The sequence below is a fragment of the Eptatretus burgeri genome, chromosome 5, assembly GCF_056783735.1.
Source record: "Eptatretus burgeri isolate ZD-2024b chromosome 5, Ebu_testis_v1, whole genome shotgun sequence".
In the NCBI taxonomy this organism is placed as follows: domain Eukaryota; kingdom Metazoa; phylum Chordata; class Myxini; order Myxiniformes; family Myxinidae; genus Eptatretus; species Eptatretus burgeri.
The window spans coordinates 96,413,380-96,426,989 of record NC_140965.1 but is presented as its reverse complement, the minus strand read 5'-3'; the positions used below and the strand labels follow the sequence as shown (position 1 = coordinate 96,426,989).

General features: G+C 43.2%; 1 long non-coding RNA gene across 2 annotated transcripts in view; it reads right to left on the bottom strand.

The window, feature by feature from the left end:
• LOC147027004 (uncharacterized) overlaps positions 1-13,610 on the bottom strand; it is a 78,621-nt gene that overhangs the window by 22,197 nt on the left and 42,814 nt on the right. Inside the window, exon 2 of one of the 2 annotated variants that reach the window (XR_015058607.1) lies at positions 5,354-5,583. This is a non-coding gene — a long non-coding RNA (uncharacterized LOC147027004). Of the gene's footprint in view, positions 1-4,191; positions 5,584-13,610 lie in introns of those variants that run through there. The other variant, XR_015058606.1, reaches the window with a different exon arrangement.

Below are 13,610 nucleotides of genomic sequence, written 5' to 3'. Positions count from 1 at the left end.
CAAATAGAGCGTCACACCGACGGGCGAGAGAAGCACAAAACTCACGTTCCAGCTTTCTTGGTCCGGGTTTTGGCAGGACATCAAGGACAGTTGCCACTGCTGCGAGAAACATTGAGTGGCTCAAGGCTGCCTTCAACTATGACCTCTCTGAGGATTACGGCAGCATAAAGCCTTCCTTCCATAAATCTGAGGAATAAAAGAAGCCTTCCTAATTTTCTCCATACAACTAATGCCTCAGTCTAACTAGCGTGAGGAAAATAGGGCAAATTACCGGGTACTTCAGCTAGTATATATATATATATATATATATATATATATATATATATATATATATATATATATATATATATATATATATATATATATTGTTGTGGCCAGGGATCGGGGTGAGAAGATCACAAGGGGGAAGCTATCTCAGGTTCCCACCAAACACTCCGGAATCGCAGGCCATTACACATGGATAACTCCGTGACGCAGCGGTCACTAACTGACCGTGAACGCCAATAACTCAACCACATGACCTAGGGTCCTCCATCTTAACCGGTTACCTAATTTATCACGTGACCTAATTACCGGGGGACACCATGTCTGAACCGAACCACCTTTCCGGGTCAGATGTAACCGACCGTGAACGCCAATAATTCAACCACATGACCTAGGGTCCTCCGTCTTAACCGGTTACCTAATTTATCACGTGATCTAATTACCGGGGGACACCTTGTCCGAAACGGGCCACCGAGCGAAACTGCCAAGAACGTACCGGCTAAAAGGAACAGATTGTTGGGAATGAAGTCCCAGCTCGGCTAGGATATGGACCACGCTGGATCAATGAAAGAAAAGGCAAAAACGAGCTCGGAACATTTCTACACAATCATTTATTAACAGGCAGGTGAGGAAAAGCATGTGGCACAGTGAATGTAGTTTATTATTGTATGTAAAGCAGGGATAGAAATAAATGTGTGGTGCAACAACAGAACAAGCAACTTACAAAAGCAGAAACAGAGCAGACTTATCCCGATATAATTATTCTGCACTCTTAACTTAAGCGAGGGCAGGTGCCATGACACACACACACACACACACACACACACACACACACACACACACACACACACACACACACACACACACACACACACACACACACACACACACACACACTGCTGGAATTATAGATAGATATTCACAGGGTCTTGGTGGACCACAGTCGTGTTGGGTCTAATTGCCTCAAGATAAACCAAACGGCCTGATTGATTGCATTAAAAAAGATGGATGGTCTTTCTGCCGAACATCCAATGGCTTTTGTGAGCTTATGTTTAAGAGCAGGTTGCAGGTCACCAAAGATGTTCTGAAAATTTATCAATATGATTATATGTGCATTAAATAGTTTGATGCAAACTATTGTGGTGGCCTAACTATTGGGAAAATTAATTAAATTTAACTCCGAAGTTATTTCTCGAGGCCGTTGAAAAAAAAACAGCCACGTGCCCATATATGGATGGTGACGTCATGTTCTCCAAAAGAAAGCGGCGCTCACTCGCTCATTGAAGAAGTGTCCAGTTCATCGGGCCGTTCTCTCCCTTTTTTTGAGCATGCAACTGTCTATATTATCCTTTTTTATTTTGAATTATTGTAGAACAAAGTTATTTGGATATTTGTACATCATGCCTCGTACGTGTGTCGTCATGTTTTGCGAAAATGGCTGGAAAACGGGTAATCACTCCCACCGATTCCCGAAGGAATCAAACATTCGCTGGCAGTGGATAAGATTTGCACAAACAAAATGGGCGAATATTCCCCCAAAGAAAACGGGTAAAGAGGACCCTTTGGATAGACTTGTCATTTGTGGTGACCATTTCACAGCCGAGGATTACGAAGGCAACGCAATGAGTGGGCTCGGTTTCAAAACAAGCGTGACGCTGTGCCCACCATTCAGCCTTCTGCTCCTCAGCTGGCTCCTGCTTCATCTTCTCACACTGTCACCTCTCAAGGATTGAGGCATTGTGTTTATCTATAACTGCACATAAGAAATCGAGAAATTATTAGAATACAGTAAGTCATCACTATCTGGAAGTCCGTACGTTGTTACCCGTAATGGGGAACGCGGCTGAGAATCTCTTCCCCATCGGCCACGCCATCATCACTTTGGCGGGGTCAAGCTCAGCTGTCAGAAAGACTTCAACATCAAGGGTCCATTATTGATTCATTCTATTTCTGACTCTTGAGTGACTAGAGGGTTGGTGGTGGTCATATGGCAGCTGAGCTGCCGGGGTAGCGGTGGTGGTCGTATGGCAGCTTAGCTGCCGGGGTGGCTATCATTTCTTGAAGCGCGACTGTGTCGCTGATGCAGTGCCCCTCTACCAGTACACACACTGGAACTGGTACTCATTTCGCCGACCTCGGAAGGATGATAGGCTCAGTCAACCCCCTGGTGTATTAATTCAGCGGCCGACGGGGCTTGAACTCAGGACCCGAGGATCCCAAGCCACCACCCTAACCACTGAGCCAACATCAGGCTACCAGAGGGTTAAAAAAACTTATTATATCAAGTCACAGACGAATCAAACTTTACATTATTTTATGCATCGAACAAGAAAATGAAAATCTACAAACCAATCTGTCTGGTGGAGTCTGTCAGTGTGAACTGCTGGACAGTCAGTCCTGCCACTTGTACACGAAATAGGCCGTTTTCTGACATTTGCAAGTGGCTCAAATTTATATGGCTCAGGGCCAGAAACTCCATAGTATAAATTCTCATCATCCTCCGACTCGTCCTCAGCAATATCGGAATGAATACACTCGATTTCATCGACGTTGAAATCACTCTCTGATTCGCATCTCACCATTGTTTACATGCTGTTTCCGAATGTTCACGAAGTTTTCAGAGAACGTGACATCATAGCATCTTCGGTAACTTCCGGTCTGTTTTTCGATCACCGAGAAAAGTTTGACTTAAAAGTTAATTTTAGCATATTTTGAGTTTCAAATGTAAGAAAATAAATACCCCACGTTTATTAATGCGTTTACAACCTTCGAATCACGCGAAGTCATCAGCGACCTAAAACCTGCTCTTAAACAGTGAATGAGATGGTAACCTCATGCAACTTTAAGCAATGCAAGATTGGCAAAAGCTAATTTATCATAAATTATGATGTACAGTTTCGTAAAATAATAAATACAAGCAACACAAATGAGATGTACAAATTTGACAGATAGGCTGTGTTGGTAAAGGCGCTGTCACACCTTGATGATTGAGCCAGCAATGGCAACGTCTAAAAATGTATGTAAAACGTTGGCGTATGCTGAAGTTTTCATGTTTTTTTTTTTTTAAGTTTTGGTCGTATTCGTAACGTGTTGGTCGTATGCAGAACATTTTAGTAATGGGCACAGAACGTTTCGTTGTCTTATAGATAACTTATACCAACGAATGCTTCGCCTGTTGTCGGCGTTCACAACCTATGCCCAACGATAGTTTAACTTAGGCATCGCGCGCTGCACGTATCGCTGACGAACTCGTGGAGTAGCCTGTTAAAAACCTGCCGCACGCCGATTTAAATCATAACCGCCTGAGAATTGGAAGTGTCAACCACGCAGTCACACCTTGACAATTTAGCCAGCGTATGCCGACATATGAAAAATGTGTCTAAAACGCTGGCACACGTCGAATACGGTATGGGTAAGGCGTATACGTTAAGAGCACGCTGAAAAACGATGAAGTACGCTGTCATATTTAGGGTACGTTTAGTACGTCGTGAAATTTCAAGCATGCTAAAAATTTTACGACATACTCGCCGTATGGCTCACACGTTCCGCTAAGCTGGGAATAAGTTGTAGGCACGATATGCGATCGTTGACGCACGTCGACACAAGTTCCTTGTAAGTTACTCATAAGTCGAAACACGTCGAGGTAATGTTTAGCATACCTGAAACTTATTTTCTCCGTCAAGGCACATTTTCTTTTTTTCTCCTTGGCTCCGTGAATGCACGTGACGAAATATCTGAAGTTGTTGTTGTTGTTGTTGTTGTTGTTGTTGTTGTTGTTGTTGTTGTGTGTTTTTTTTTTTTAAGTCTATCACGAATTTTAAAATACATTCGGACATTTGCTTTTAAGTTTCAACGTCAACGTGACAATATCCTCAAACAGAAAATATTCACAGAGGAGGAACTAAGAATAAGACATGAGCAAACTGAAGAGGCAATCGGACGTGACGTAATATCGGAAGTTATTGTTGTTTTTTTGTTTTTTTTAACGCTGCCAATACGCCATTATACAGTAGCTGTAAATTAGAAACACGTTCAGTAAGTTCTGTGGTCGTTCGGAAGACGTCAATGAAATACGTCTACATACGTCAATAGACGTTGGAAGTACGTTACACATAGGTACGTTGGAGGTACGTTACACATAGGTTCAAAGCACGTTACTCATAGGTTAGAAATAAGTTTTGGGTACGCTAAGCATTACCTTGACGTGTTTCGACTTATGAGTAACTTACAAGTAACGTGTGTCGACGTGTGTCAACGATCGCATAACCTGCCTCAACGTGTGTCAACGATCGTGTAACGTGCCTACAACACGTCACTCATGGGTTATAAATAAGTTTCGGGTACGCTAATCATTACCTCGACGTGTGTCAACGATTGTGTAACGTGCCTACAACACGTTACTCATAGGTTATAAATAAGTTTCGGGTATGCTAATCATTACCTCGACGTGTGTCAACGATTGTGTAACGTGCCTACAACACGTTACTCATAGGTTATAAATAGGTTTTGGGTACGCTAATCATTACCTCGACGTGTTTCGACTTATGAGTAACTTACAAGTAACGTGTGTCGATGTATGTCAACGATCGCATAACGTGCCTACAACTTATGGCCAGCGTAGCGGAACGTGTGAGTCATACGCTGGCATACGTCGTTAAATTTCAAGCATGCTAAAATTTGAGGACAACCGCAAAGTACAACGATGAAAGCCAGCGTACTACGACGTATGGCAGTGTTTTTCAGCGTGCTCTTTATGTTATCAAAACTTACCCATAACGTATTCGACGTGTGCCAACGTTTTGGACAAATTTTTCATAAGTCGGCATAGGCTGGCTAAATCGTCAAGGTATGACAGCACTTTAAAATACAACACGTACTTAATTTGAATTGTCGAAAACCTTCCCGAGCAATGGTCACAAATTCATGTGAAGAGCTATTTGAGGATTCACACAGATGAAAACAAAAGTGCAGGAGGGGTGGGTGTAGGAGAGTGGAAGGCAGAGGATAAATAGATAAAAGAAAATCCATCCCAGGGGGAAAGATCGTTGTCAACTTGTTCGCTTGCTGAGAGATGGAGAGAATAACTCACCAACCATGTGGCGGTTCAACAGGGCAGCAACCGGGAACTGTCCTTTACATCCACACTGTGCCCACCAGTTGACCCAGGCTCCAATGCTTTCTTGTAATCTGTCTCACGTTGCCCCCTCACCTCTTCAATGGGGCAGGCCAAAACGCTCCTCACCCAGCGACAGTTCCTCCACAGGTTGTAGTGCTTGTCCCCTGGGGGCAGTGAGCCTACCTCCAAGGAAACGCGTGGACCTGAGGGCAATAATAATTGAATTACATTAATCAGGAGGTGGGGAAAAGGAGAAAGCAATCCATGGGATACATTACTGGCACCTCTATCTATGTTACACGTGGGCCACTTATGCCCATTCATAATATTACGTACACAGACATAAGAGTTTGTAAATTAGCACACATACTCATACACAATGGGATTACCACTCTTTTCTTACATGCTTTTATACATTTATAAAGGGAATTAAAAACACGTGTTTTTAAGAATGCAAAGTAATGTCGTAATGGTATGAGAAAAAAATATGTAAAAAAGGTAGGGATGGTCACAATAAATTATCATGCGAAACCATCCCAACACCTTTCTTTGAATAATGGTTGTGCCTGCAAATGACACAATACATCCCTCTCGATTTGGGTTCACAATCATGACAAACAAACAAACCACATTTTGTGTCCTGTTATGTCCTGATCTGTTCAGTGTACTCGCTCTTCCATGAACCTTGACTATGTATCCACCTCCCCCCACTCCTCCCTCCCCCCCCCCCCCAAAAAAAACCCAGCTGAATCCATTGTGGTTTTCTTTTCATCCAAACTTTTATTCTTGGGATAACACACTACATTTGATAACTTTTAAAGATTATAAGATAAAACATTTAAGATTATGCATTATATCATTATATTTCAAAAATTCGACTTTAATGTGTCATATGTTATGTCATACTTGGAGTCTAATCGCCATTGACTCTAATTACCCCCATCACCGAAAGTGAAGGAGGTTATGTTTTCACCCCTTTCTGTCTGTCTGTCTATCTCTGTACAGGATATCTCAAAAAGTTGTGGACGGATCTGGATGAAATTTTGTGGACAGGTTCGGTGTGTGGTGAGGACGAACTGATTAATTATAACTGAAGTGATTTTTCACCATTGAGAGATAGGGCCAAAAACGATGTAGTCCTGTGCAGCAACATATTTAAAAAATGTATTGGGCCCAATATGTTCTTGTGGATCAGGTATTACATGGTGGAGGTGTGCGCTATACCGAGTGTCCTTCTAGTTTTTGATGCGATCACATCTGTGCATAATCTTGTAATTTCCTTGGAGTTGATTAAGTTTTTTAAGAATAAATTTTTTTTATGTTTTTAATAGAACTTTTTGCTTCTATGAAACGAAAATCATCTTAGTATATCATGAAATCAGGAACATCTCTGTGGGCAGCAGAACTGAAGTCAGAATTTATCTCGCTGGTTATATCGGAGGGAGGCGGTGGGAGTGTGGATTGAGGTTGAAGAGATGGTGAAGGCTCGGGCAGCGTTGGAATGTTAACCTGAGACCCTGCAGTTTTATAAGCAAATATTTCTCCGTCATGCTACCATGACACCCTCCACTGTGTGAAAAATTCCAAAATAATCTCCAGCACAGCATGCTTCCACCGGAATCCTTGGCCTCTACACCCTTCATGTGGAGTGGCAAAGAGGACAGTGCAATTGATAGTGTCGGTGGGGCCTCAGGCACTCGTTTCCTGGGTGCAGCATCTGGCGTTTGTGGTCGTATCAGCATGCAGTTCACTTCTGTGTGCTTGCTCCATCAAGCACCAGACTTGAGGCTCTCATAGCATGCGGCAAATTTTCTGGCAGGGAGTTTTCGGAGATATATGGAATTAGCACTGCCTCCTTCATAAACAGCAATACCATGTCTGTCCGAAGCTGTGCACAAAGCATTTAGGAGTCAACCACAGTGTGCAGGCCTCCACTACATGTAGACCCGAGAAGGCAGTTTATTTCCTCTCTATAGGTCATTGAACCAGCTGGGTTTCCATTGACAATGTGATAATGAAATAGTTTTTGTCACATTGTTTCAGTTTTAAAATATTTCCAACTTAAATCTTTAATATTGCTGTCTTCAGTCAATATAAGTCCTCAACATAATACAGGACTTTTGAAATGATAGGTCGGGACAAGAATGCTCGGTGCCCGTGAGCATAACCCTTTCGAAGAAATGTTGATTTGGGAATGTTTACATATATTGTGTGTGCGAGATAAGGATTGTTACCTAAAATGGCTCACAAAGCTTCTAAGAGAATCCAAAAATACTTGGAAAAGCACCTTAGAGAAAGAGATGTGCCTCTGCACAACAAAAGTGCTGGAGGACTTTCTCGGTTCTCTCAAAGGACTTAGATATTGCAGGTTTCCTTACTTCAGACACCTTCTGATGATGTCGGCCAGTGCAAGGCTCAAAGGTTCATGGGCAATCTCATATTAGCTGCAAATATTTAAGAGTTTGGTTGAAATTATCTTATTAATCGATTTATCTTTTACATCACTTTATGTGCCCATGAAGGTTCACTCCTTTGTTATTTTCTTCTGGTACATTGGGTCGAAACCAGCTTGCCCTGATCAACTGTTGTAGGGTATATTGTATACAAATCCTCAGTCAAGTCTCAAATCACAAATGATTGCCCTTAGAGGTCTCAGCAATGGTTGGAGGTCCAAAATCTCAAACAAGAGGTCAGCTGTCTCTCTGGATATACAAAATACATACACAGGCTGTGGAAAAAGATGGGGCAGATTTCAAGGTGGAATAATTGTATGATAATAGAAGGTAATTATTGCTTTTTCTTTACGAGTTGTGTGAAACGAATTGGATATTCAAAGAAAACTAGAAGGGCACTTGGTGGAACCCATACCTCCGCCAGGCTGAACAGTTTACGTTTTGTATCTCACTGACAGTCCGGATCTGAATCCGGACTTTAACCAAAATTTAATCGGCTTGTTCTTGTCACCGAGCCAACTCCTCCACATTGTTTTGTCATAACTCTTCCATAACTTGTTGTTTTTGGCCTTATCACTCAATTGTGAAGAATCACTTTAAAAAGTCTCTGATCCGGATGGGGATCCAAATCTTCACCAAATTTGAATCAATTTGTCCTTATCACACACCCAGTCTGTCCACCAAGTTTCGTCTGAATTAGTCCATAACTTTTTGAGATACTATGCTATAGAGTATATCATTTTTGGCCCTATCACTCAATGTTGAAGAATCACTTAAATTCGCATATCCGGATCCAGATCTTCACCAAAATCGAATCATTTCGTCCTTGTCTCACATCCATTCAGTCCACACAATTTCATCCAATTCCGTCCTTAGCTTTTTGAGATATCCTGCTCACAGACAGACAGACAGGGGTGAAAACATAACGTCCATCCACTTTCGGTGGCAGAGGTAAAACCAGCCATCAGCACAATACTTTAGTTCTTGGTGATAAGCTCAGAAAATAGGAGGTTGAAAAGGGTTGGTGCAGGAACCACAGCCCTGCTTAACCCCTTTTGAGATGAAACGGTTCAGACATTTCCCGATCCACTTTTTACAACCCTCCACTCTTAAATGTAGCTGGCTCACGATGTTTAACATTCTTTGAGAGAAGCCAAGCCTTCACAAGAAAGTCTAGAGTCCATCTATACTGTCGAATTCAAACGCTTTTGTCAGGTCTATGAAAATGGCATAAAGTAGTTAAATTTGTTCACAGTGCTTTCATGTAGCTGTTGAACGACAAATAATTAAAGTAGTCGGATTTATCCATCCGTCCATCCATCCCTCTGTCTGTCACACTCTTTTTGCTGGGACGTCATTAAGGCATTACCTCCAGCACTAGGCCAGGCCTCTATAGATGTGCACGTCATCCCGGCATCTCGCACTCAACCTGTTCCGTCCCGGCGTCTCGAAAAATTGTTTTTGTAGATATTGATTGTCAATAAACTATTTCTGTACTGTAGCATATATAAGTTCAACTACCATCAGCGAAGCGAAGGGTTCAATCCCAGTTGCAAATATAATATCGATAGTAGAAGCCAGATTGACATTCATCAGCAACCTTTGGCTTGACACACCTTATGCGGGTGGGGCTGTGTTTGATGGTCCAACGCTGGCTGATCCTGGTGTTTGAAGCTTCTGAGATCAGGTTTAGATTGGCTATGACCAGAGAGTGACCCACAATTCAACTGCTTGGACTTTCCAACAACACATCACATGGGCTTCCTTGGAAAAAGCCAAAACGCTCATGGGTTCACACCTTCAGCTGCTTTGTTTGGCTGAAAGCTGACAGAGCAAGCAATCATTGACAGAGATTTGACGGAGGTTGAAATTCACCAACAAATCTTTCACAACTGTCCCTGAAAAGATGTCATGTGTTTCTCATCCACAATTGCTTTGATGACGTACTTAGAGTATCTCCTTAGGTGGCATCATAGCTGTGCATGAGAGGCCTTAACCTCAAGGAAAAATCTAGTCTTTATTTTTCGGAGTTGGTGTGTGTATGTGGGGGAATATATTTTTGAAACAAAAAAGTTTCCCTTACTCTCTTTACTTCCATGTGCTGACACACGCAGCTTTACTGTTGAGTACTGAGACGTCCTGAAAGTTTTTCTGGCTTTTTCTGCCTTTCTAGAATATCCTCCAAATATTTTCAAATTTTTCCTTCCTGTGTCAAACTCAACTCACAATCACATTAGATGACGCACTGACACATCGTCGCAATGAAGGGTTTGGTAATGGATATAATGTGTGGTGCATTTTTATTTTCTACAACAGAAGTTTAATCATTGTCTCTCAAACACACACCCTCAAAAGCCCATAGAATGATGATGTCACATTAAACTTTCACATGATGATGTCATATTAAACCTCCATATGGTGATATCACACGAAGCCTCGATATGATGACAACCCACTAAGCCTCCATATGATGATAATCCACTAAACCTTCATATTATGACACTCAATTAAACCTCCATATGATGACACCACACTAAACCTCCATATGATGATACCCCACTTTACCTCCATGTGATGATACCCCACTAAACCTCCATGTGATGATGTACCATTCACAGAGGCTAAGTGACCCTTCAGTGCAGCTCTGGGTGATCACTGATACCAGTGGAGCAGTTCTTGGTGCCCACTGCCACTGTGCTGCAGGCCTTGGGGAGACCTGCTCTCATGTCGCCGCATTTCTCTTCACTGTGGACACCATGGTGAGGATCTGGGATTTCACAACAGTGACGCAGAATGCAGCATACTGGTTGCAGCCTGTTTTCAAGGAAGTGGCCCACATACCTGCCCACAAGATTAACTTCACATCTGTAAAAACGAAAAATAAACTTTTGGATGACAGTGTGGCTGGTGTTACCCCAACCAGAAAGACATCTGCTCCTCCTTCAAAATTAAGTTCTGTGCCGCAGCCAAGCCATGAGGAATTGGAGGACTTTTGTCAGCAGATCTCATTTGTGAATTCTACAGTGAGACCACACTGCTGTCGCTTGTGCATGGCTACGAAGCTGATTACAGGGCTTCCCAATTTTAGGATGACCTTCCTAAGGCACCTCTGGATCTTCATAGTACCAAACAGCTTGAAGTGTCAGCAGCCCAGGCAAAGCATGCCAAATAACTCACAAGATAGCAGTCATCGTCAAAATGCGGCACAAGCTGTGGTTTGGGAGTGTCACAGCATGCAATCTGCATGCCGTTTGCCACACAAATCCACAACATCCATCAAAATTTGTGCTGTGGCGGATTTGCTTCCCCAAAGACATCAGCACGGTAGCCATGAAGTGGGGGAGTGAGAATGAGGCGACTGCGAGGGCCAGCTATGAACGGACGACGAAAAGGCGACACCAGAACTTTGATGTCAGGGCAAAAAGGTGTCATCTTCATCAGTCCAAACCTTTCCTTCATAGCGGCCTTCCCAAATGGGATTTCTTCATGCAGTTCCTGTGGAGATGGATGTGTTGAAATCAAGTGCCCCTTCATGTATCGCTGCCTTTATGTTGATGATGCCACAGACAAGGACAAGAATTTCCTTGCGAGACAAGAATGCGAGTGCAGAGCCAAATGGTTCTCGCCCGGAGTTCCGACTGTGACTTTGTGGCCCACACTGAGAAAGACTTGGTCAGTCATTACCAGGGTACACTCCGACAACAATGTGTGGGAAGATGCTGTGCAAAAAGCAGATTTTCTTTCACCAGTGCATTATGCCCGAACTTTCACACATACCCACACATGAATTGCCGTTGTTCGTGTGCGTGAGCACTTGTGGGTTCTTGAGCATGGTGAGGGTGAGCAAGGCAGTGTTGTTGATTGTGAGATAAAGCCTGTTGGTAAGAATGTCGAGTGAGAGACTGATGTTGGTGATGGTGAGTGTGAGGGAGAGCATGCTGTCGAGCCTTGCGGTGATCATCATCGAAAGACTGTTCCCCTGTATTGTGTTTACATGGTCATTTTTAATGAAAGGCCAATTATGATCTCTCTGGCCAAGGTGTGCCAATCATGGTGGCACAGTGGGCTGTAGAGCCCAGAAGAAAAGATATACATTGATTTGTATAGAGCCTGCCCCCATGAGTAGGACCCAAGAGGGAGACTCCGTCAAGGAGGAAGAAGAGAATGAGATCGGGATGCACGTGAGGGGAGAAGAAGTGAAATAGGTCAGAGAGAGAGAACAGCCTGCGTGAGAGTTGATACTACATAGTCTGGGGAGACAAATGGAGAGGCCACCAGAGTCACCAGGAGAGTATATGAGAGAGGACGAGTAGAGGCTCATGATTCCATTTGAGCGAACCAAGAGAGGATCATGTGCAAGGAGGACGGATATCTCGCTTGGAGGAGAAACCTCATGTGGAATTGACCCAAGCTGGGATCACCCTGTGTTTTTGGAGGGCCTTGAGGAAAAAGGAGATCACGTGACCAAGTTGAAGGCCGACCCATCGCTCGACCTGCTTGTTACTGGTTCTCGTCTCCCTCCTGGTCCCTAAAGCGGACAACATTGAGTCGTGCGTTAACCCTGCACATCATAGAGAAAAGTGAAGTCCCACCTGCGTTATTGTGTTGTAGTACAAGTGTGATCTGTGGTGCCTAGTGGGTTCTGATTTGAGCTTTTATTTCTCTTCATTGTATAGAAGTTTGCTTATCAATTTCTACCTTTTGTGTCTTGACTAGCTTCGTTTGTTCTGTTATTGTAGCATCTTGTTGACCCCTTGTGCTTTTTCATTATAAACATATATCCGTTAAAAGGTAAGAGCGTGTTTCTGCCATCTGCTTCCTGTGTGTGTTTGCCATCAATTCGGCTTATCTGGGCGACCTTTGGGGATGCCAAAAGCAGTGGTGTAGTCTACGTGATACGCAGGTATACGCCGTATACCCACTAAAAAAGCTCCAAGATTTCCGTATACCCACTTAAAACTGCGCAAGGATACGTAACGATATAGTTTTGTGACAGAACTTTCATTTCATTGATTTTGTTCCCACATACCGGGTAGAGTATAACTGCAATAAAATAAGCCTTGTTAGGGAAGCCATCTACTTCATTCATCTCCATTCATAAAATTCACCCCCACTCCAGTGCGGTGCTGTTACAAAGCGTGAAACGCGGTGGCTCACTGGCTGTGACACCTGACCAAGACCATCCTGACCTCACGCTCATGCACCTTCCAACGATGAACACGTGTTTGACAGTAGCTAGCGTTGCAAGTTTTTAATTAGCTAACATTATGAAAAGAAAGCAAACTACACTCCTTGAGTGTTTTCGTAAGCCTGGCCCTGAAGTTACTGCCGCTTCGGATGACACTACAGAAACTACAGAAAAGGAGCAGCCTGATGCTAACGCTACACCTGGTAAGTGAAAGTCGCATACAAATTAGTTAATCTCTCTATAAATAGGGAGGAGAGGGGAGAGGAGGAGAGGAGATGAGAGTATATGGAGGGGGTACCGCGTGAGGATGATTGGGCGCCCTCGTCAAGAAGTGTTAGAACTTCTCGAGTGTCGGCCATGAAGAGGGGCAGGCCCGGTGATGAAAGTAGTGAAGAGTCGGAGGTGCGGGAAGGGGTTCAGGATAAAGAGGAGCCGGGGGATAAATTCCCAATTATAATTTCTGCTGTGGAAGGGTCCAAGTCGTTAATTTTCAATAACCCTATAAAATTGGCTACCGTAATTGGAAAATAATTTGTTGACGTACATTGTGCAAGCAAACTTCGATCGGGTGACCTTCTGATCCAGTGCA